The sequence below is a fragment of the Haemaphysalis longicornis genome, unplaced genomic scaffold, assembly GCF_048455015.1.
Source record: "Haemaphysalis longicornis isolate Haplotype H1 unplaced genomic scaffold, Haemaphysalis longicornis Haplotype H1 scaffold_1, whole genome shotgun sequence".
In the NCBI taxonomy this organism is placed as follows: domain Eukaryota; kingdom Metazoa; phylum Arthropoda; class Arachnida; order Ixodida; family Ixodidae; genus Haemaphysalis; species Haemaphysalis longicornis.
In genome coordinates this window covers 257,809,434-257,834,409 of record NW_027526203.1, presented here as the reverse complement: position 1 = coordinate 257,834,409, position 24,976 = coordinate 257,809,434, and the positions used below count along the sequence as shown (strand labels likewise).

The 24,976-nt window shown below is 46.6% G+C and overlaps 1 long non-coding RNA gene across 6 annotated transcripts; it reads right to left on the bottom strand.

Moving 5' to 3' along the window:
- Window positions 1-9,729: 9,729 nt before the first annotated feature.
- Window positions 9,730-23,306, bottom strand: LOC144144756 (uncharacterized). 6 transcript variants are annotated; one of them, XR_013317336.1, is made up of 6 exons: window positions 22,938-23,306; window positions 22,606-22,713; window positions 20,909-21,055; window positions 18,644-18,788; window positions 12,838-12,983; window positions 9,730-11,708 (listed from the first exon to the last, which is right to left on the bottom strand). It is a non-coding gene; the product is annotated as an uncharacterized LOC144144756 (long non-coding RNA). The 6 variants fall into 6 exon arrangements; XR_013317334.1 differs by having other exon boundaries at window positions 9,731-11,708; window positions 21,007-21,055; window positions 22,602-22,713; XR_013317333.1 differs by having other exon boundaries at window positions 9,731-11,708; window positions 21,007-21,055.
- Between the last annotated feature and the right edge of the window lie 1,670 nt (window positions 23,307-24,976).

Below are 24,976 nucleotides of genomic sequence, written 5' to 3'. Positions count from 1 at the left end.
GCTCCTCGCAGACTGTGAGCAGCGCATTCTCCCGTTGCTCGTGCGAAAGCGCAAACAGACAAAAATCAGCGATTTTTTCAAGTTTTGGAAATAAAATGCTCCCAGAGTGTCGTGCATATCCTGTGCATATCCGTGACCGCAAAGTAAAATATAAACTCCGCGCTGTGATTTCACGACGCCTGCTTTTGCGCGGATCTCCACGAGTACGACGCGCATATTACAACGCTGGTCTAAGCGCCGCGAACGCGTTGTGACCGCAAATTACGATATAAACTCCGTGCTAAAAAAGGGTGCTATTTTTGGCGGAGCGAGCTCCAAGCAAGTTGGCAACATTGGGGCGAAAAGGTATGTGGGAGATTTCACGACGCCAGTTAGACGCCTGCCCTATTTTCTTTATTTACTGATTTTTCCGCGACAACGAAATTTTCGGTACAACGAAATTTTTCGCGATCCCCGTGAATTTCGTTGTAGCGGAGTTTGACTGTATATATAACGACAACGTATTTCAGGAACTACTTCGGTATGTATGCGAAAATTACAGGAGATGCTTACAGTTTTCTAAGAATGTGGAGGCTAAAGCCTAGTTTATCTCCTGTTTAACTTTTAGTTGAACTTTCATGTTGATCTCATCGGGCGGCTGACGCAACTTCATCCACAGCCGCTTCCTCCCGACAGCGTTTGCGAAGGGCGTCATCTCCCCGTGGCGCACTTTATCCCTGCCTGCGACGGGAGAGGTTTTTCGCACTTGACCCATAGAGATGACTTGATCTCATCCTCACTGCTCTCTGCGCATGCGCCCCGTTTGTATAGCAACGGAGGCGCGTCGTCTGCTTTGAGGCTGCACGATTATCGCGATCCGCGGCCCCGAAGTGAAACTGGAGGGCGCGGCACGCCGCTCGGCGAAATGCGTCGTCATCAACGAGAAGCTGTGCCGCCGCGTGTCCGACCGCGATTTAAACATTCGAACGTGCAGCGCCTGGCATTTGGCGCCTGTTGATCAGCCTATATAGACGAACAGTTGATCTGACGATTCGTTGCGACTTTCGATATGCGCAGGCTGTACAGCTAGGGTAGTCGGCGCTAGCATGAGCATTCATGGTGGTGGTCGCTTGATATCATTGACCTCCTTGGTACCATTTATGCCGTTGATACCACTGACGCCCTTGTAGCGCGCGCTTCAGAAACCGACTCAACTATGGAAGAACGCTATTGTTTATAATAATGATGTATTTAAACGTATTCTTGTATTTGATGTGCTTCCTGCTTTGTCGGAAACGATGCTAGTCTTCTGTCGCTTTTTTCTGTCTCACTTCCCCAGTTTTCATTCCGGTGAAGCCGATTTACTGGCAGTCTGGCGCCACTCCGGGGCTCCTCCTCGCCACCGCCGACCCCTGTTTCACAACGGTTATAAGTATAACAATGCTTATTCCACTCGCCACCACCGATGCCTCTTTCACAATTTGCGCAGTCGGCTGACCGCGGCCATAGCGCCGTCATCGGATGATTGCGAAGAATCAACAGCAGCGCGAATGGGTGTATTATTATCATTATAATTCTTTATTCGGAAGGAGAGACTCAAGGTTGAAAGCAACTTGCTCCGTTGTAACACCGGCGTGAGCACATAATTCTTCTTAGCTTGAAAGTGATTCCGAGCGACATTGTCGCGTCAGCGGCCCTCGTTGACCAGCTGGCCATAGTTCGTCTGGCGGAAGAATAATAACAGATCTAGTTTGGTCGCATATAGGGTGTATTCACAGGACTTTGGGCCGCGCGGTGGCGCTACCTGCGCGGCGGCGACGACGCCATATTTGAGGTTGCACTCCGCCGCGCGGGCAGCGCGCATGGAGGCAGCGCGTTTCCCGACGCGAAACGTGGTTTGCAGCGTGATGGAAGAGAAGGCGGCGAGGCGGTGGGCTGCGGGGGCCGAGCGCAAGCGCCGCAAGCGGGCCGACAACCGTGCATTCGCACTTTCACATTCTCCCCCTCGGGGAAATGCGGGGGAAATTTTTTTCTTTGTGATTCGCGGATTTGCGAATGCCTCGTCGTAACGAGTAGCTAGCATTGTTCTCGCTTCGAAAATCCGGTCTGATGGAGGCGAAAAGCAAAAACGCCCGTGTGTACGAGATTTCGGCGCACGTTAAAGATCCCCAGGTGGTCCAAATTAATCCGGAGCCCTCCACTACGGTGCGCCTCATCGCATGCGTTGCGTCGGCGCGTTAAACCCCACAATCAATCAATCAAAATCCGGTCTGAACTGTTCTACAACCGCAGATCCGAAGCAGGCCGCACGACAAAATCAACGCGCCGTGTTTTTTTGTTTTTCCTTTCGCTGTTTCGAAGCGACGGCTAGGGCAGTGCTTGAAGGCTGTCTGTCTTCATTCGACGAATTCCCAAAGAAGTTATCGATAATATGGCTAATCACTACCGAATCTGTTGGAGCCCGTTTCATTCAGGTGGGCCCCGGGACGATGGGTGTCGGAGCTTTCACCTCGCACCTCGTCACATGTTTGAAACATTCGCATGCTTAAAATGTTCACAAATTAAGGTAGCCGGCGTACTTTATGGATGTGACGAACCATACTGGGCTCCCAGCCTTAACATGGGCTACTTGGAGTGTTGAGGTAAACACACACGTACATGCAATATCGCTTCCCAGGTAATTGCGGGCATCCAAATTGATCCAGTTCTTCTTCGTCGCCTTCCACTGTTCTCTAATGACCAAGCGTGCGTTACGTGATCAGGCACTAAAGCTTGACGCTGGGTACACAGTCTGACTACTTGGCAGCGTAGAGACTAAAACGTTAATGTATGCAGGGACAAACTAGAGCAGCCTTTGTCGCTTGTCTCTGCGCTGATTTCGACGTAGCCAAAGCGTGTTCCATAATCTTGTTCTGCTTGTAATTTCCGCTTCGTCTTTACCGAAAGAAAAAAGACTTGAAAATCATCGGTTGGATCTTTGTCGTCGCCACCATACCTAATTTTATCACGTACTTACCCCGCGATGGTTTCCAATTGTTCCGCTTCATTAGGAGCTCAAATGGACGACCTTTGTGCTTTCAACGCACAGAAAACTGTCGCCAGAGAACCTCGCCGTCTCTCATATTCCCCAAGAAGCGCGCAACATGCCTGGGTGGCACAATAAAACCAGCTCCTCATCTCAGACGCCACCACCACATCAAATATCCTCGCAGCCTTGGGTGAAGAAATTTTCTGAACTCGCGCCACGGTCGCTTCAAGCAACGGGGGAAATAAGGAAATCGGCGCACGGGGATGACACCGATCGAGATAGCGCGAAATCGCCAAAACGGACAGGGTTATGCACGCCGCTGTCCGCGTTTGTCAAACCATCGGACAGTTTGCATTCGTCGCGCGAAATCATACCGTCTTCAAGCACTGCCCTGGCCTTCGCTTCGAAACAACAACAAAAAAAAAAAAAAAAAAGAAAACGGCGCGCTCAGGCGCGCTTGCTTTCGTCATTCGGCCTGCTTCGGGTCTGCGGTTGTAGGAAACGTGAACAGCGCATCCGTAATTTCGCAGCGAAAACAATGCTGGCTACTCGTTACGACCAGGCATTCTCAAACACACGAATCACGCAGAGAAAAAAAATCGATTTTGTAGAATTCAAATTTGGCGCCCTTCGAAGACCGCCTCATAGTCTCTACAGTGGCAGAAAGAGGGCGCCAGGAGTGCGCTAGAAGTAGGAGTTCCTGTATAAACATCCCCCTCGCGAGGGGCACGATCAAATGCAGAGCATTTCCGGGATGACACGACGTTAAGTAGTTTGCGTTACGTTAATGTTGTTGCACTTGTGGCAACTGCTGACGAGAGAGCGCTCGTCAGCAGTAATTTGAATGAGTCAACGATATAAGGCGCGTTCGGAGCGTCCCATTCTGTGTCGGCTTTGTGGCGCAGTGGGTAGAGCACCATGTACATTGCGTTCCGCCCGCAAAGTCGAGGGATCGAAACCTGGCGCCAGGGGGAGGGGTGCGGAGAACGACGGTGCGGACTACGACGGGACAACGCGGGTGACATCGTGAGTTACTGAAATGCTCTGCATTTAAAAACACCGTCCACACGAACGTTCTTGCCAGCACCACGCCGCAAACAACGTTTGCGGAACATGAACCCCGAACACAACAGAGAACGGCGACTGGCAAGAGCCAAGGCCCTGGTGGACCTGCACGCCAACGACAGCGGTGCCGCGTACGTGGACGCGGCGAAGCACCAAGACCAGAAAGAAGCCTACACGGCGGTGGTGATAGAGGCGACGACGGGCAACACGAAGACGGCGGCGAGCATCCGCGTTGGGAAGCCGCACCAGGCGGAGGAGGTGGTCGTGGCCCTGGCCATCGCCGATTCCGGCTGCACGACGGTGCTGCGCGACTCCAGGACGGCGGTGCGGAACTTTGCCAAGAACAGTGTGTGCAGTGAGGCCGCGCGCATCTTGCGCAAGGCCGAAGCCAACGTCAGCAGTGGTGGTGTGGTGATCAAGTGGTTCCCGGCCCACATGTGTAAAACCGTGGCGGGCCAGGGAGGGAACGCGAACCACAACGAGGCGGCCAACGCCATCGCGCGAGGACTTGCCAGCCGCGCGACGACGACTAGCCAGGTCGACTCCGACGACGTGGTCGCGGGCAACGACGACGACGGTACCAAGGATACCATGACCAGTTACAACGACGTTGTGAGGTGGTACAGACTTAATAGAAGGACGATGCCGCCCCCTCACCATCACTCGGGAAGAGGCAGTGCTATACAGACAGTTGCAGACGGACTCCATGATAACCCCGGTGCTCGAGCGAAACACATATGCCCAATGGTGTACGAAAGTGACGTGTGTAGACTGTGCGCGAAGGAGCGAGCCACGCTGGCTCACATACTGTGGGACTGCAGCGTTAACGCGAGAAAGGCAGCCAGGACGACGACGATCCCGCCGCAGCTAGAAGCAGCGACGTGGACATACGACTACAACATTCAACTCCAGGCCGTCCAGAAGGTCTCGGCGGCCCTACAGAAGCAGCGACCGAGCGACGGCGAGGGTGAGGAGGGCGGTGGCCCTTCCGCGCCCGTGAGGCGGAACTAGCGAGCAAACCTCGGGGGTCGGCCGGGACGACATTCAGGCCGCGTCGCGGCGAAGACAAACCCTCCAAGGTGAGGGACGTCTAAACCGATCTGCAGGCGATCTAAATAAAACTGCTCCCTCCCTCTCTCTCTCTCTCTAATCGATGCCCAGCCCTAAAAAGCGCAAGCTAGCGCCGATTAGCCCAGCCACAGCCAGCGCATATCGAAATTTGACAGATAAGCTGTTCGTCAAAGGCTGAGCTAAATGCCCCGAATTCCTCGCGCTTACGTTCGCATTTGAGTAGCATTTCGGCTGGCGTACCCGCAAATTTTCCCGCCATTTTTTCGCGGGGCTACCATGGTTGCCAGACCAGGACTGCCCTCTTTTGATTAGCTCGCATCATCCGTAAAGGCCGCGGATCTGTCAGCCCGCTCTGGTAACAAACCCCTGCGCGCTCGCCGCGCGGGCTCGGGCCCGAGCCCGGGTTTTTTTTTCGCTTCGTCCCCACAGGAGGTACTACAAACGTATGGGGCCCGTAAAGGCCGCGGATCTGTCAGCCCGCTCTGGTTACAAACCCCTGCTCGCTCGCGCCGTGGGCTTTGTCCCCATGGTTGCCAGACCAGGACTGCCCTACCCTTTACGGTAGGGCAGTCATAATTTCCCACTTCTTTGACCCGCATTTGTTTATCGCGATCGTATACACGGCGACGACGCTTCTCGCTGCCGACGGCGTGTTTCGTCGTGCGGAAAGCGACACCACCGGGCCCTCCCGTTTGAATTTGGCGCCGCGGTGTCCTGGAAGCAAACGACGCGCCTCTGTTGCTATTGGCCGTGAGCGCGAACACAGGCGGCGCTGCGAAGCGCGCCTCCGTGACGTCAGCTTAGGGATTCTCGCATTTGTCGTCTGCTTCACTCAGGATCACTCTCCCTGCTGTTTCTTTGCGCTCGGTCAACGTCTCATGCTTGTCCGCACCAAAATTGGCGTGTGGGTAACTTTTTATCATAATAATAGGCTTAAAATCGCATACACCAGCTCATGGTGTCAATTAAAGTATAGTTTTGGATACCGCTACGGGAGAAAGATTGCCGGCGCCACCCCATTACTTGCGAAGCCGGTCCTGTGCGGAGCACGAAGAGTCGGAGCTAGGCGTCAGCTTCTCAAGTAAGCATTCGAACAAAAGGAACAGTCAGCTGCTAATAAACGACAACAGCGAAAATGGAAGACCAAAACAAATTCTAGGCCTTCAGGGCTGTCGGCTTTGGCAGAAGGCATCACGATTCCCGGTAATCATATGTAAGGTAAAATAGTTTTTGCAACCTTGCCAAACGCTCGAACGCGTTTTGTCACATCACTTTACGTTGTCAAGGCATGAAAGTTTGCCGACATGCACTATAGACTGCAAAAACTGTAGGTTGAGTTCCATAACCCAGTGTGTATATACGCTCGTGCTGATTCTATACCAGGCATCTAAGGAGCATAGAGGTTTATTGAGCAAAACGAGTCACGTCTTCGTAAAATTTATAGTAACACATATATGTTTGTTAAGACCTGGAGGGATATTTCGAAACATTTTGCACAGCCATATCTTCCCGATATTCGGATATGCGTTATAGGACAACTGCACTCAAGAGGAGGAGGAGTAAGGGGAGGGGGGAAAACTTTGTTTAACAATTAAATCGATCTGGTTAGTGGGCGGGGTCCTCAGTCCAAGACAAGAGAGTAAAAGTAATTTTCTTCAAATCATGGAACGCCATCCCGAGTAGAATAGGATTTGTTCTTTGCGCCTGGAAGGGTTGAAAAGCAATAAAGAGCTACTTGGAATTCTTCTTCGGTTTCGAGTCTTGTAATATATGCAGGTACACTATTGATTACGTTAGTTAGCGAGTATATCATGCCTTGAACACCGTAATCATGTCATCATTGTTCGAGTTGAGAGTCAGTTCGTTATGATAACGATATAATTACGATAGAAATTCGGAGCACAAAAGCCACCTTCGAGTACCGTGGACCACGTTGTTTAGGGCGCGATCGCGGTGGCGTAGCACAAACCTTCTCATTGTATTTGCATGTGAATAAACAAAGCACGCTTCGGATATGCACCTTCTTGCACGCAGCCGTAATGAAAGCCAATTTGTGAAGAAGGGAATGTATGCCATACGAAATGAAGGAAATATCCACACGACATTTGTGAGGCTCCCAAACATCCAGAAACCTCCTAATAAGAAGTTGGTGACGTCGCAGAAACATTCGTGCGTTGGGCAGAAAAAAAAAGGAAGAAACATTATTCCGATACAAGACAACAAGAAAGAAACAGAAGAAAGCCGCTGTATTTCCTGCTGTGCGATGAGCGTGTAGAGGCCGCTGCTTGGTACGTAGTATTAGACTGTTGAGTCTTCATAGGAGCATCTCAAAAATACTGCAGGGAAGCCTACGCATTTTGAATACTTATCGAGAAGCTCTGATCGCTGATCCTCGCGAATAAGCAAGAAAGGACGAGTTACACACGATCTTCTGACCGATACTCTGAAGAAAGTTGTTCTCTATCTCCTCGTGTGTTGCAAACTTGTGGGGGATACAGCTTCAAATTATTCAGATGCGTCAGAAGCTGGCATAATAGCTGAGTCGCTAGAAATACGCTTTTTAACGCACTAAAGCACCGAAGCGGGCGATTTCTAGCCCACGCACTGTTGCCCCTCACAAGCGGAGTGTAGCAGACGACAGCGGCGCGCATCCCTAAGCCGACGTCAGAGCCAGGGGGCGCCACTCAAAGATCTCACCGCCAATAGCGACGGGGCATGCGCAGAGAGCAGTGGGGTGAGATCAAGTGCGAGAAACCGCGCCCGCCTGCGACTACAGCTGGTCTGGAATGAAGTTCTGAGCCCCATAGAGTTTCAGCTAGTGAGAAACTCTATGCTGAGCCCTCGCGGCGCGTCGAGAAAGTTATACAGGCGCCACCGCACTGGCATTTCCCTCCTCCTTCCCACTGCCCTTCACATTCCTACTGCGCCTCCATTGGCCTTTCCCTTAACTCTCAGACGGTGCTCCGTCGCCCTTCCTAATATAAGAACAATCCTTCGCCACTGCTGCTCCCCTTTCCGGGCGTGCGCTTCGATTTTCTGTGCCTCACAACTCAATGTTGGGCCGTCGTTGGAAACTATTGGAGCCCGCTCATAGGTAAACTTTCAGATTGCAACACACAGATGTGGGTTACTCGCGCTCTTGAAGTTTCTAGCATTATTTCCTTCCTTGTTTCGTGATAATAACGCTGCAAATGCAGATCTTAAAAATAAGTCCACATAATTGTATCTTTAGGTGTTCGTGTTACCAACGTTGCTTAAAATTTGGTTATTGAACACAGTTCTAAGCCCTGCATTAAAAGAAAACTGATAGGGCTCTCTTTGCTGCTTTAGGCTCATCTTTGCGTTCTCTTATTTTTATTCCCTCTATGTCCTTTTATTTCCTCATCCGCCCGTCATCCCCTCGCTCGACCCGCCACACCAGCTGGCGTTCCGGTGTCCACTCCCGAGTGTTAAAAATACGCCTGATGGTAGCCTTTGATTTCAAGTTTCAATACGATAAATTCCCTTATTCATTCTTTTTATTTAAAGGGAACCTGCAACACATCCTTCAACTTTTTTTGAAATCTTAAATGCTTGCAGAATGTAGTCACCCAACACACCCACATTTAGATTAGGGGGTCGGAAAGTACCCCTGCCAAAAACATCAGATAACTTGAAAACTCGCTCAAAAGATTTTTTACTCTTTCCCGGTCTTGACGTTCTTCGACGGCTCGAATTACATCATTAAGGCCACATAGCGGCTGTTGGCCTGTTTTCATTCAGTTGCAGCAATGAACGCTTTTCGATAGAAACTTTAAAAATAAAGCCACAAGAACAAAGCAGAAACGGAAGGCGTATCTGGCTCTGACGAGCAAATCACGCAGTGCTGCTCCGTGCTGGCGATAAATATAGCTTTCGCAGTGCTTCCAGACGCGAAGGAAAGAGTGAAAGCGTTTCTCAAAAGTGTTGCAGGGTTTCTTTAACTCCGTACAACACTTCGTACTAGTTAGCTCAGAATGCAGACTTGCCAGCCCGCCGAGGTTCTGCAGAGTTCGATGGGACAGCTTCACCTGCGAGGTGATTACCGCGATGCTGGATAAGGTCACGGTTAATACGAAGCAAAAATTAGCAGCCGCACGTTGGTCGATCAGCTTCGAATTGCACGCACTGCGCGCCTGCACTGCCCATTGCGCACCCGTATACTCTCGATTTCCTGTGTAAGCACGTATAGTGCAGGGCGCCAATTGAACAGGGTCCATCGTTCAAAAAGAGCAAACCCGTAAAATAAACGTCCAGTAGTAGACACCGAAAGACATTGGTGTAGTGCCTCGGCAAGCGTCATCTAGCCCAGCAAAAGCCACCCTGGCAGGCGTGAATCACCAAAATCTTGCACTGAACTCAATTTTCTTTGAACAAGTCTAGTTATATGTGTGCACGCACCTCAAGTCATGTTTAGTTTTCGATTTTTTGTCCACATACACTGGCGCAGCACCGCATGACTTAGGGGCGGTAATATACTTAAATTGGCCCTTCAGTTTTCGGTTCCTATTGTGTAGATCTGGATTTTAATGAAGTTCAATCGCGCCCGTAGAAGCGAAAGCAGGAACAACTTAATTTATTGAGGTAAATTGTGACAAAAGCAATGATTGCATAGCTGAAAAAGGCAACAATAGCAGTAACTACAACCAGAAACAGGCATGTAATTAGCTGCTGAATGAACCGCAATTCATGCTGCAAGCAACTTGAAAAAGAAGCAGGTCAAGCCGACAACTTAATGCGACAGGTTAGTAAAGGTTAGTAAAGTATCTGCACGTGCTGCAAAGGCAAACAATCAATTCAAAATTGCGTGGACACTACGCTTCACAAGCAAATAACATAGTTGGTATTAGGAGGATGTTTTTATTTCTTTCTCTTGTAACAATTTGAAACACAAGGTATATGAAAATTCAAGGCCATGATTTTTTACACACAGGAAGTTCGAAATGGCGCTGTTGCATGGTTATCTTGCAGTGGTACGGACCCAGTGACGACCATTTGAAAGACACGCTAGAACGAAAGAAAAAGAAATTCCTATCGATTGGCGTAAGTCACGAGCAGTCGCAGTCGTTCACGAGCAGTCGCAGTCCCAAGGGCATCTGTCTTGGGTGCTGGAAGGCAGACAGAATTCGTCCACTTTGCATGCAACAGTAACGTCGTGTCCATCGTGCCCATTCGTATATCAGAAATTGCGACCCGAAACGTAGAATATGAGGGAGAACCTAGGGGCAATTTTAAAGGGCAAGTAAACTACAACTGAGAGGAAGACAAGTTTTGGAGACTTCACAAATCCACGACATGCACACTGGCCTTAAAAAGGACGCGGACTATAACGAAGTTTAAAAACCGGAGCTACTGGTCTACTTTGGGCATTGCCTGACTCGCAGCACCCGTGGAAAAGAAAAAAACTAAACGCCTGAATTACAACATGAAGTACAAAATTATGCCGGATGACAAAAAGTAACATGAAAAACAAACTACAAGTTAAAGCAACAACGCTCATATCCAAGTTGTATTATTACTTGTATTATGAGGTTCCGCTAGTATTTATGGCTGTCTATTGCACTTATGGTTTGGCTGGAATTTTAGTTTTAATTTATCCTAAATTCACAGATCTGTTAGTTTAACTTTATTAATCTTACTTGTCCTAGTCTTTTTAGTACACAAGCTAAATTCTTCACAACGAGTTAGTAGCAAAGAGGCAAGTCAAAGCCCAAAAGATATGCGAAAGCATAACAAATGATAAATAAAAAAAAAAGACAAGTCAAAAGCTTAGACTAAGTAAAATCCTGAAATGTAAACTGACACGAAATTAATTAAATTCGAGAGAACCTAAAACTAAAATACCAGGTAAATGCCAAAATGCTACTAAGAGCCTGAAATACCAGTGGAAGCCCAAAATACAAGTTAAGGCCAAAAAGAGAAGTTGAAAAGTAAGCACAAGTACAGACCCAACAGACAAGATGAAATGGAAAATACACGTCCAAGGTGAAACTGAAGAGAGTAGTGCCAAGATGAAAGAAAAGCTTGAACATATCCCACAAGTGTTGAACAAAAGTGAAGACACAACATCGTCGGTCATCGCTAAGCCAACACCAACGACGCACAGCTGAGCGGGGTCTCCCTTTTGGGCACACTTCCACAGGCCATGACGAGAGACGCGTTGAGCTTGTAGGAAAGGCATGGCTTCCCTTTCATGCTGTAGCCTAGGCACAGTGGGGCAGTCGCCTTCCGAACACGACAGACGTATGGGCGACTTTCCCCTGGCAGTCGCAACCCACCACCAATCGTCCTCACACACAGCACTGCGGTTCCCCTGGCCCTTGCTCAGCGTGCGGACGTGAACGGCCACGATGAAACCTTCAAGAGAAGATGTGGTCGCGCCCCACTGACAGGGCTTGACAGCCACGGGCGGCTGCACATATTCATTGGGAAGCGCACGAGGGAAATAAGTGGCGATGGGCTGGGTTGCTGACGGGGTTGGCTGTATGACTTCTCGGGCAACGGGCACGCAGTGTTGCGGGCGTCTGGGAGGCGCACGTCTATGTGACTGCGCAAAAATGATGAAATACTGTACTTTTTTTCATTTCTTAGCAAGGCGCACAAACGCCGTCCTCTCAAATAATTCTGCGGAATTCAGCACACTCGTATGGTTGTCAGAATGAATGTTGGAAGCGAACAAATGACATTTTTAGTCAATGAGAGATTGGTTCTGGGCTAGCTGGTACATTACTTCTTGAAAAAACACTGCGCTAAATTGAAATTAACGAAGACGAAGGACGGCGGAACACAAGATGCACACTTATGAAAGTTGATAGTTGCGCTTTCATAATTGTGCATCTTGTGTTCCGCCATCCTTTGCCTTCATTAATTTCAATTTACCGCAGCGTTATTACAAGAAGACATTTTTAGGCACTACCCAAGTGCATTTACATTCAAACGGAATGCAAAGGAAATAATAAATTTCTTCAAATTATTTCACAGCAACTAATCAAAATATAACCAGCGGCATCCATGTACAGTGCATAAATTAACTAAAATGGTCGTTTTGATAGCAATTCACATGCAACCATTGGTGAATTTAATCAATGAATGGAAAGCTTATCTAAAGACCATAGTTTTGGAGTTGAGAATCGCTTTGCATACCATGCACTGAGCAGTTGCAAACGGTAGGACTTCATCAGATAAGAAGCTACGAATTTTGTTTTCATGCACAGCATAGTTGTGATCAAAAGCCGCCCCTCCTGACACTCAAGGTGAGTGCAAGGACCAATCACGGACGCCCAACCCACGAGCTGCGTTTGATCTCCAATGCACCAACGTGATTGTTTTTTTAAACCTTACGCTCATGTGGTTCCGGAAAAAAAAAAAAAAAAAAAAAAAACGAAATCACAGAACGTGCATGGCTGTCAAGGGTAGCTTGCGTTTTATTTATTCTCTGTCTATGTCGTCCACTCCACATGTACCAAGGATGTATGAATAGTAAGTTCAGTGTTACGTGTTATGATATTCGCTTGCGGGCCAATCACTGATACAAAGGCACATCCGACAGTTTATTGTTTTACCTCCGGCAGAACGAGCGCACCACCGTTTTCGAACAAACAAAAACAGCTAAAGTGATTCTTTTACAGTACTGGCGACATTCAGTTATCGGGTAGTAACAGAAAGTTTAATCTTACCGTTTGTTCCGTGGGTTCTGCATGTCCCGTTTGCATTTGGATCCAACTGGGAAAGTCCGGATTCGTTCCGGTACGGTGCACGGCCCAGTTCTTCTGAGGTGCGTTCAGCCCTCGCCGTGCCCACCCATTCGTTCTGCACTCTGGTCCTGGTACACACGAAACATGCAGAACCCGCAGAACACACGGTAAGCTAAAGCTCTCTAATAACAGCACATCGGTTAACAGGCTTTCGCAAATGATGGCGGCAGATCCCGAACTTCCCATCTCTAATAGCTGCTGTTATCTAGGGCAGCGACAAGCCGAAATGCACTCTCTGACCACTAGCGCTTATTATTCTGTGTGAAGGTCTGTTGAAGGACAAGGTGCTGTTTACAAAAAGAGCTCCGGCGTCAGCTAGATGCCCCAGCATCAACGCTGATGGTTTCCACGCTTCCCTCGGCTGTTTGCCTGCCACCACGCCCGTTGAAACATTATTATTGCGAGGACAAAAAAGTGGTCGCGGATATTAGTAGAAGAGCACGATGCGGAACAATTGCGACTATTGGACTATTGCGACTATTGGATGTGGTGCAAATATAGTTTCCTAAAAAAGGTGTTGTAGTCCGGACAACGCCTGTCGCATCAATATGTGCAAGATAATCAGAAACTTTTGAATATTCCGATCGAAATGAATGCCGAATGATGTTTTACTATATATCATCTAATTGAAAAAACAGCGAATACTTGCTATTCGAATATTCAAGGCAGGAGAAGCGTGACAAGCAAAATGCGTTAGCCTTGACCTTACCGCGGCATGTATACGTGAAAAGGGAGCAACAAACCTCAGTGCTCATCCCCTGGGCTGTGAACGGCTTATTAGCCCTGTGCCAACCTTTGGGACAGAACAAAAGCGAAGTCTAAACCCTGCGCCAATCACAATAACAACCACAGCAAGCTAAAAAGAGCAGCCCTGTGTTCCCAACAAGGGACGTGGGACCAGCGAGCTGCTCTAAGAATGCTTTGAATTGAAATGCTGGAGTGGTTAGGAAAAGATTTTCTCAGCGCTGTTCTGTATGTGGCCACAACACTGCACGGCTCAGACCACCCGCCAGGTAATATGCAAACTTCGTGCGAGTCCACCAGGGCTCTAGTTATGCAGAATGTACTGGTACATTCATGTGTTACAAGGTTACAGCGTGTATGCTGTTCTCTAAAAGTCTTCTTTAAACACTCGCCCACTTCCAGATCATCGCTACCGCGTTACCTTATCTCAGTGCACGTTAGGCGGGTAATAAGATGTCCCTCAGCCCCTTCCCCCTCCACCTTAAGTCTTCGATGAGCCTTCGGCTCTTTCGTCCTTTTTGATGCGCCTTAGTCAACAAGGGCGCCTGGTCTTCAATATTATCTCACACAGCCGGCGTTGGTATGGCTCTGCACTAATTGGTCGGTGGAAATTAACGTCTAGTTAAACAAGTCGCTCCGAGAATCACTTAGTTTTACGTAAAAAGTGATTGTAACCAAGTCTCAACTGCAGCCACAAACACATCTCAGCGCCGAATCCTGTTTGATATGGAGGACGCAATTCATTTGCTTGAGTCCACTCAATATCCTGCTGGAATTTCATTTCCCAAAATTGGCGTACTGACATGTGTGCTCGCCAAGTCGTCTATTATTAAGGTGCGCGATATGTCTGGTGTTTATGCAAAAACATTTGCTTATCCCAAATAGCGCTACAGTTGAACCCCTTTATAAGAGACACGTACCGGGGAGCAATTTCTGTCTCTTATATGAGATGTCTCTCATAAGCAGGGAACCATGTTTTCACTTACTAATCAGATCCTAGTTCAATGTTGGCATCGTATGACTAAAATAAGCTCAAAAGAACGCTACAGCATGTTTCAAAAGATTCATTCTAATTTATGTTTGGCCCCGAAAATTTATGAAACAGTTCTGAATCTTTATTTGCTTCATGACTGTATTTACACTGTTTTTTACAACCAATTCTACAAGCTGTTTTCCCTTTCCTTGTTTGTGGAAGATTAATCGTAGATGTTGAGTTCACAAGCCTGATGAATAGTCAGAGCACAGCTTCTTCCGCTGTGTGCTCAGGCTATTCATTACGCTTGCAAGACCCAACATCTGTGATGCTTCTTGATTGGGAGCTACACGAGTGGGAGAGCCTGCATGTGCGATCGCGCTCCATCCAATGGATGGCAGTGGGCTTCAATCACTTCTGTAAGTTGCATTTCCATTGGCAGGGCTTCTCATCGTCATTTCATAGTTGACTGAACCACTTTGTGTTTGCTGAAGTTATAATAAATAGCGACTGCAGGCGTCTGTCGTCCACCTGTGTTTCCAGTATGTAAGCAAATGTAATTAGTGACTGGTGGCACTGCATCTGAAGTTAAAATGTCTGTTACAAGCAAGATTATCGATTAAAGTTCAAGAATGACTTGTCCCTTATAACCAATCTTCTACATCCGATGTCTGTTATAAAAGAGGTAAATTTAATGGGAAAGATGGGGCAGCCAACCATGTGGGTGAATAGTGTCTCTTATACCCATTTGTCTCTTATAACGAGGTTCAACTGTACAGCCAAATAAAGTTCTTGTCATTGGAGGGGCTCCTGAATGATTAAATGAATGCGTTCGTTGCAAAATTACGTCTGGCTTGGTATTTGTTTACTTAAGCAAGCGTTGGCTGTAGTCTTGCTTATATGTAGTTTCAGGCCTCAAAAATAATCTGTGCAGCAATATAAAAACCGTCGTAGCCATCTATATGCACCTCTTTAGTGCCAATGGGAACGGTGAGTGCCTAATTACTCACACGTGCTGGTAAGTTATGGCAGGTTAAGTTAGCAGCGGGAGTCAACCTTCACTGTAGGTTAGCCTTGCTCACCTGGGAAGCGTCTTGTCTTTGTCGGCTGGTTTTGTACAACCATGCAAAAGCCCTTACAGCCCATTCACTCCTGTGGTACCCATGGACAAGTCGCACTACCCACAAAGGCTCTGGACTAATTTGCTAGCTTCACTATTGGTGTGAAAAAGAGACATTTTTCTCAGTTTTGCAATTCATGGCTAGGGGCTTAAAAAAAATCATTTTGCTAAACTAAGGGCTATTTCAATGATGCTCATTTTCTTTAAATCCAAAGGTAAATATTTTGTAGCTTTTTTTCTCCCCAGTGCTGCCAATGGTTTGATTGGTGGTGGTCTTAAATTTTTTGTGAGTGCCTTCAGAATGTACCAAACTATGAAGCATTCGTTAACTCTCGGCTCTTCTTTGTACGGACATGTTCATGATTACATTTTGGATGACCTAAGGAGAGCATAGCTACTTTGAGGGAAAGATGCGAGTCACATAGCAGCCAGGTTATGCCGACCTGACGACTCACAATTGTGAAGGAGGGCTCGAAAACTATCGAGAAAGTGCTCCTGCGCTAAAATAGCATTTTAGGTCCGTTGAATGTCGCTGGTCAGGGGTAAAAAGTGGACTGGCTGTATATGTGTTGGGGGGGGGGATGGTTAATACCGGATCACCGACGCTCACGCACAGTGCTAACAAAATTGCCCCACATGCCAGTGTTCATCCACAGTTCCCAGTATTCAGGAAAGTTTTCCTACTGTGGCATAGCCCCACAGGCCAGCAATAGATTACTGCAGGCAGTTCTTCCTTTACCCTCGAACGCGCCCGCCGCTGCGACCTATCGGAGATTTCAAATCGTCTTCACCAAAATCCAGCCATTTAGAGGAATACTATAAAAATATCCACCGAACTCAGTGTAAGATGCTCGGGCAGAATAAGAATGCAAAGAACTGCTAATAAAATGAACTCGAAACGTGGAAAACTGGTAAGGCAGGGCAGGTGCAGCCACCAGGGAAATTATGTTTCCAGCCGACAGCTGGGCACGAAGATGGAGCTTCGCTGTAGAGGAAACATCCCTGTCGAGTTGGCCACCCAGGCAAGGTCAGTTCTCACGGACAACTCAGGCCAATACAACGAACAGCGGACATAATAGACAAGGCCGTTTTCCCAAATCTCATTTCAATAAAAGTCCCCCGAAGGCCGGCCGCTTCCGACTCATTTGCCGTAAGCATTGAACGTGGTTAATAATGGTGAGCTGAACACCTTCAAAAGGAATATAACGAAGTGTACGTTGCCAAAATCTTTCAAATTAAAGCAGTACGTGAGGCAGTGGACAGGAGATGTAGTCAAGGCTGAAGAAAGCCCATTTTAGCATGTGTCGTCTCGCTCTCGCCGTATGCTTTTTTCCCCTTTAACGACCAAGGTGCACTATGACACATAGTTTGCTTCGCTGTACATAGGATGCGGGAGTGTTTGAGAACAGAACGCCGGATTCAGGCACAAAAGAATATCACCAGCAAAATCTGTTCACCAAACTTTGCGAAAAATCTCTCTTGTGGTTTATTTCCATAACTACTCAATGAATCTGCTATGGACAGCACTAAACAATTCGATTCGAATGAATCCGCTATGGACAGTACTAAGCGATTCGGTTCGCCTTCAGGAAGGGCTGCATGCACGAATCAGGTGCTGCTTAGACATGTTGGCCATTGAGTGAATAATGGCAGCCTTCAGCGAGTCTTTTGTATTATGCGTGGGGCGCTTTTTTGGCGGCCTCTCTCTCTCAACGACTCCTCAGATATAGTAGTCGAGGGGATTTAAATCTGGAGAACTAAGAGGCCACAAGTATGGAGTGACGTGTTCGTAGAGGCTGTCAGCAAGCCACTGTTTGGTCAGAACACCGCATGAGCTACGGAAAGGCGGCAATGGGCGTTGCAGCAGTCACAAAACTCAGGGCTCAGAGCGAAATCAATTACTTTCTAAGCTGCAAAGCAATGCCTACTTTCTTGGAGAATGCTATAATGAACTAATTAGGAAGTAATAAATTTATTCGACAATGATTGCACTCTGGCTGGTTTGGAAAGGAAGGGTAAATGGATGAAGGTTAAATAACATGCAATTCACCAGTTGGTTAGTTAGCTTTCTGTATACTTGTGCATAGCTCTTTAATTTTTATATATGTGATGCAGCACGCAGGTTTCATTGAAATTTTTAAAGCATAGCTTTCTATGACTAACTGATGGCGTTTGCCAACGCACTACTGCAAAGCCAACTTTTACACAATGGGTTCCACAAAATGGCAATGATAATGATAAGCAATGGCCCATCAAGCCCCTCAAGAAGAAAATGCTTCCTCTGGCTGGAATCGAACCTGGGTCTCTCACGTTATGAAGTCAACGTCTATCTGATGGCGTCATTCTGACACGATCGAAGCCGCTTCACATTTTAACCATATTATGTGCATGTCATTTCTGTGACTAGATTTTATGAGTGTAACCATGAGTAAAGATTTTGTTTCATTTTGGTTTATCAGTTGGAAATTTTTGTTTCAGGCTGTTTAGCCTGTGTTCATGTGAGACCAAAACAAATGCAAAAAATTGATTATAATTTAAACTTCAGCTGAATGTGCAGAGTCGATGCAATTCGTTTTCATTAACTGTATGTACCCACAAATGAAACGCAGCACTTGAATAACCTGTCAGCTATAACGAAAGTTTTTGACCTTCCATTAATAGGCATGTCCTGTACAAAACTCCTCATTTACTGCCAGGTATTAAAACTGCACCTCTACAAAACCCTAATTCTTTCTAAAATTGAATATGCCTCATCTGCACTGAATCCACATTTCGCTAAACATTTATGCATTTTTCATAAAATATCGCTCCCTTTTTAAGGTTCCCACATACACATCATCAAGCACTGATCATCCGCGCTAAAAGTTGGTGTGCCAAGCTGCCAAACTAACCTCTATCTTAATTCGCTTGTTCCGAAGACCAGCTTGCAGTGGAATCACCTTCCAGCCTCTTTCGTCTTCATCAGTGGTGCTGCACACTTTGTCCACAGTCCATGATCATCTTTTGCAACTGTCTTCTCTGTAAAGCCTCGCAGCCCTGAGAGTAAATAAACGAAATGAAAGAAAATAAGACAGTGGTTAAATGATAAGCATGATTTATTCTTGCTGATAAGTTACTAATGGCTCCATAGTGAATACTTTGTTGCCGTTGGGAAGCAATAATTATGATGAATTGAGCATTCCACAGCTCAAGTGAGAGGGTGTAAGGAAATGAGATGTTCCTAGTGTAGCCATTTCGTGGCCGCTGATGAAACCACGATTTGATGGAAAAAGTCAAGACATCCAAGGTACAGACAGAGAAAACATATTAGAAAAGCCTTCTGTTGCACTCTTCAACTGGCAACTCCCTGACACGACATCTCAATTATGGAACTGTACCCTGAACATCTCCCAACCTAGGCAACACTCAGCAGGCTGTTCGGATGGTGACAGGAAAGGAGAAAAAAAGAAAGAAATAAAGAAAGAAAAAGCTGTGACAGGGGTGCCTTATCAGGTGTTTAGGTATGCTACTCTTGTGCAGTGAACATGTTTTTACTTCCTTCACTCAACCACTCCACAGAATGGTAACTAGAAAAGATCTATCTGAAAGTAATTTATAAGGAAGGCACTAATTGTTGTAATAGGTGATAACACTTTATAGTTGCTTGGTGCTGTGGTCTGGTGCACTGCTGATAGTAGTTTTCTCACTTCGATAACATTACATTGATTAGTCACAGATCTAAATTCCATTGTTTTGCTTTAGCTTCAAGAATGTTTCATAAAAAATGACTAACTTTTTTGGCTTAGGCAACCATAGCAAAAAGGTTTCATTTGTTTCGTACCCTTCGAAAATCGCCCCTATTGTCAAAGCTTGTTTTTTTTTTTTTGGGGGGGGGGGGGGGAGAGGGGGAAGCTTTCCGAGAATTGCTTTTTCTTGCCTCAAGGTGTAAACCAATGACAACGTCAATGACTCGGTGAATGATTTCAATGAGGAATCTATCAAAATAGCCCACTGAGCAAAAAAGCCGGTGTTGGAATTGGAAGCCGGCTCTTTGAACTACCACTGACTGCACCGTATTCCGTAGTGCGTGCTATGGAATGAAACACAAAGAAAAACACTGTGGGCGCATGCACAGAGCCATGCGGAAAAATGTAAAGTGCGTCTGGTCCAACCAGTTCAATTTCGGCAGGCAGGCTAAGCTTTGCATAGAACAAAACACCCAGCAGCACTCCGTGGCATTCAACTGAACATTAACGCATTTGCATTCATGGCTCATAAGATTTGCATTGGTGCCCTCAGAGATTTTTCCCCCCTGTCTGTTTACAAAAAAAATTAATAGACACTGTGGCAGTTACACATAGGATTATGTCCTCATCTACAGCTTTTGGCATACCTCATATCGTATTACTGCCCCTATTGCGACAATGATCCTGTCAGCAGCACAAAGGCCTCTTCTATGTACTTCCAGCTAGTAGTCCTATTCTGCATAAAAAGGGTACATTCTTCACTCCACTAGATTTCTAATGCCACATTATTGAGTTTCCTACCCATTGCCCACCTTACCACCACATCATGTGGCCCAACCCAACTTTTTTTCTCTTAATTTAAGCTAGAACACCTTCAGCATCAGCTAGTTTCACATTCCATGGCGCCTGCTTCCTTCTCTTGTTACCTTTCTCATTGCTCTTTGAGCCAATCTGACCTTGATTCTTAGACTCTTTTTTTGCAAGAAACCAAATTTCTGCCTCAAGAGTTAGCACCGGAAGTATGCAATGGTTGCGCACTCTTCTTTTTGAGTTACAGACAGCCTGCTGCACATTACTTGAAAGTGCTCCAGAAAGCACAGCATCCCACACAAATTCTATACCTGATTTGCTTTCCTGTGGCTTGGTTTCAATCACAGCCAATGAATTGCATTGTACTGGCATGAACAAGACAGGTTAGTACAATTTAGAAATGCTCCAGTGAGGATGAGGCCATGCAGAGCCCTCATGGTGCAATTCTTTTTCTTTAGACATAAAGCAGCCTTCCCTCAATTTCTGAAAGCTCACGAGTCAGCATGTTAAACCTTTCAGCCGTGAATGCTTTTGAGACTACTACATTGTCCATTTTTGCCTAAATGCATAAGGCACTAAATGAGCAATCCCCCAAACCCCGAAGAAAAAAGCAGCCCATACAACAGGTCAAAACATTGTCGCAGACATTTGTGGGGCACTCGGGACATCAGCAGCTCCTCCCTCTACATAAGACCCAAGCGAGGCTGGCAAGGTCGTACCCCATAATCAGGTCCGTAGGGGGCATTCCTCAATTTCAGCGCGTGCATCCTGCAGACGAAATGAGAAACACTTGTGAGGCTGTGACCAAGAGTACAGCGACACCTGAGAGGCACAGGCCTCCATCCTCCATCCTCCAGCGGTGTCTCTGGGGACCCCACCAGGGCACCCTTCTTGCCTTCCTCCGAGAGACGGGTGCCCATCTCTACCTGTAAATAGGTTATTTTTATGCCAATAGGCATTCTACCGCAAATAAATAAATAATAATAAAAAAATCTCCTGGCTGCGTGGAAGGGGCTTTAATCTTCAATGCAAATTCAGAACTCAACACACTGAAATTACACCAGGGGCTCAAGGCAGGTTTTACTAAAGGCCTCCATTGGAAAAACTGTTGGTACAGCAGTTTTGAGCAGGCAATGTCAGGTAATGCTGGCAGTCTCAGCCAGCAGGAAATTGCAAGTTTTACTTGGCAGTTTCACGTGAAAGCTCAAATAACCTATATATTTAACATATAATGCAAGCAAGTTTTACTTGGCAGTTTCACGTGAAAGCTCAAACAACCTATATATTTAACATATAATGCAAGCATCACATAATCTGCCAGCCGGTGCTGGGCAGTTTTGTGCTGTGTAATTGTTTCTGCAGACATTTACTGCTTGTTGCGACACTGTTCAGGTTGAACCTTCCACTCACCATGGTTAACTGGCTTTTGAGTTCTTGTTTACACGGTTATGTTCTGCTTACTATGTGTTTTGTGTACTGATCACGAAATTCCGTGTTCCAAAATGTTTATCAAACTACATGCACGTTTGTCCATCATGCGCTAATTCAATGTTGCCTGGACAAGATGTCAGCATACCACCAAATCTCCAACATTCTCCCATCAAATCTCACTAGTGACCTTCTATCCGAAGGTCAAAATTCACTGTGCACTGTTGTTTCATTTACTCGTAGCAAGCAGCCAGATCAACATTGCTTCAATGGCACAAACTAAAACAGCAGCGTTTGGAGCTAGAGATTGAAAATTCATTTCAGATATTGCACGTAGTTAAACTGATTTTCATAACAGCGACTGGCCATGTTCACAGGTTAAAAAGACTATGCAACAATTTCAGGTGGCCTTTTGCAGGCGTATATACTTGATAGTGCGCTCATGCACTCACACATTCTACGGATGAATACAGAAACAAATGTACGCGATCACAACGCATTATAATTTACCGTATGAAACTAACTTGTTAGCTTAATCCTCGGTTATGTATGTTTCATTAGTACAGCTTGGAGACGTTGTTATTTGCGAGGACTTGGTTTAATCTTTTCCTCATGCAATGATTGCTCTCGCTCGTGTGATTACAAGCAAGGACGTGCACATGCCGTGCACAGTAACGATGGATCGGGAGAGAAAGATATGTTGGATTAAAAAAAAAAAAAAGCATGCCAAAGAGAAAGATGGAGTGGCACAATGAAACAGTGGTCGTTAGTGTGCCTCTGGTAATCGCCATTCTATTGGAAGATCATTCTTTTACCGCTGAACAGCGGCTGTGTATAGTGTTGTTACGAAAAGTCCCGAACACCTGTTATTAAGAAATGATAATACCTACTAGTAAGACCGCACCTGCTGCGTATCTTCGGCGAACTTTGGCATTCCTTTCCTTCCAACCCAGCGTTGAAACGAACTCGTACACGCCGCGTTCCCGAGATCGGTTGGCCTGGGTAGCAATAGGGAATATCCAAGTGCTATCCATTTTATACAGGGATGGCGTGGAACAAGGATGGGGACAGCGGAGATCCCCAGTACGGACGTATGGGTACGGAAACTGCGGTGCACGCGCTTCGCTTTCCCTGCCGCACACAGGCGCACAGTCACATATGGCTGCGACTGGCGCGTATCGTCCCAAACGACAATTAATAATTGCAAAAAGTTCACTAATACCCATCCGGATGGCATGCTTAATGATTCGTTGACACGATCGCACAGCTCCAGAGACGAGGACAGAAGCAAGCTTGACACGGGAACGCCGGTGACTTTTCGCTCTTGTCTTTTCCCCTTTTCTTCAGCCAGTCCCAGTAGAACGTCACGGGTTGAGAGCCGCGTAGCATGCGTGTAGCATCCACCGCGCTGGACAACGTGTACTTCGTAGTCTCCCGCCATGCTTGTACGCACCTCATCACTCGAATTCTGCTACATTGGTTCATAATAACAATACTAAAATAAAACAACGTTTTGCCTTTCGTTATTTTCGTGTGGGGTGTTGCCAATCTTTCGAGTGCACCATGGTGGCCCAACTTTCGGTAATTCATTTAAGAAATAGTTTGAAGTAATATACTAGCATTCACTTTTTTCAAATTATAACTTGTTACAAGCACGTTTTCTGGCTACAACAATGCAATAAAATGTTTATATATGAATTTAATTACTTGGTTGCCAGTGTTTAACAACTTAAAAACAATGTTGCCAAACTTTTGTTACTTTACAAAATTTCTATTTGCGTGTTAAGATGTTGCTTTATTTTTTTTTAGTAATCCGCAAAATTTAAGTGCTTATTCTTTGTTTTCAAATTCTGGGGTTTTAGATAGAAGTAGATCTTTGTTGCCAGATGTTCGCGTCGCTGCACGTTCGACGTCTACGTTCAGCTTTGTGAGTGGACTTGCTGAGATAATTAAATTCTGTGTGTGTTCGAAAGCCCTATGCTCCTACCGTGAATGTGATAACTAACTCCGCGATGTGTCAAGTTCCTCGCCGACATAGAATCGCTTTTGCGCCACCCAGGACGTCCATACCTAGAAAGGCACGTGACTCAGTGGCAAAGTCTGGCAAAGTGGGCCCCTAAAAAGTGCCACGGATCAACATAGCAAAACTTAAAGGAAAAAAAAAAATGCGGCACAAAAAATAGCTTCTTAGTCCTCAGAACACATCTGCAATGACTAACTACCTCATGGTTCGAATAGACAAAAGGACAAACGGAGCATTATGTTGCTGAGTTGAAGATGGCACTGGTTCAAAACAACACACATTTCCAGCTTTTTATTTTGGCAGCATACTACAATCCACAGAGGAACGGAAACAATACCCGCGAAAGCTATGATCGGCCAAGAACTTTTCCACACGTTGTACCTACTTAAACCTCCGATGGAAAATGAAATACAAAGAAAACCGACAGTGGAGTGGGTGAGGCACGATTCTTCTCGAAGGGAGACGTACAGCGCAGTATGCTCATCCACCGATTACGAAAAAAAAAAAAAGACTAAATTCCAGGCGAGCTTCCACGTCGCATCGGCCCGCTATCCTGGCTCGTCAAATGTTCCACCGGAAAGGTATTACGGGTCATATATGGATCACACACGCAGAACCACAATCCAGGCAGAACACCCTCGCAACAACCAATAAAGTGGGGACTTGCGGACGACCCTTCCGTTTCAAAAGAGGTACCGGTATAATCCTAAGATGCGCCCTATATATAGGGCGCATCTTGGGATTATACCGGTACCTCAAATTATACCGGTGTGACGGATGGACGAGCTATATATAGCTCGTCCATCCGTCGCACAGCTCGACGGCTGCGAGCTCCAGAGGTCAGACGCCGACCTGATCGTTACGAAGAGTTCGTCTATGGAGGGAGGAATGACACATCGGTGATGCCACTGCAACCGCATCAATCACGAAGCAAGGCCACACACAGGGGCGGGTTATCCATGGTTCAAACGGCCGGTTGAAATTAACCGGGCCCCCGCGGCTCAGGGGCCCCTTCAAGGGCTGGAAAAAATGGGAGACTTCATGGTTTGGTTCGAAAAAGTTTAAGCCTCCTGCTGATCTCCCCTGATTGAAACCAAGATCATCTGTTTCAACAATAAATGCTTCGAAAATGCTTTTCTATGCATGATGTGCATAATCCGGAAGTCAGTTCACATTCTTCAGTCTGAGGCAAAAACGTTGCCCTCGTTGCCCTCGCCCAAAACCATGCATCGCGTAGA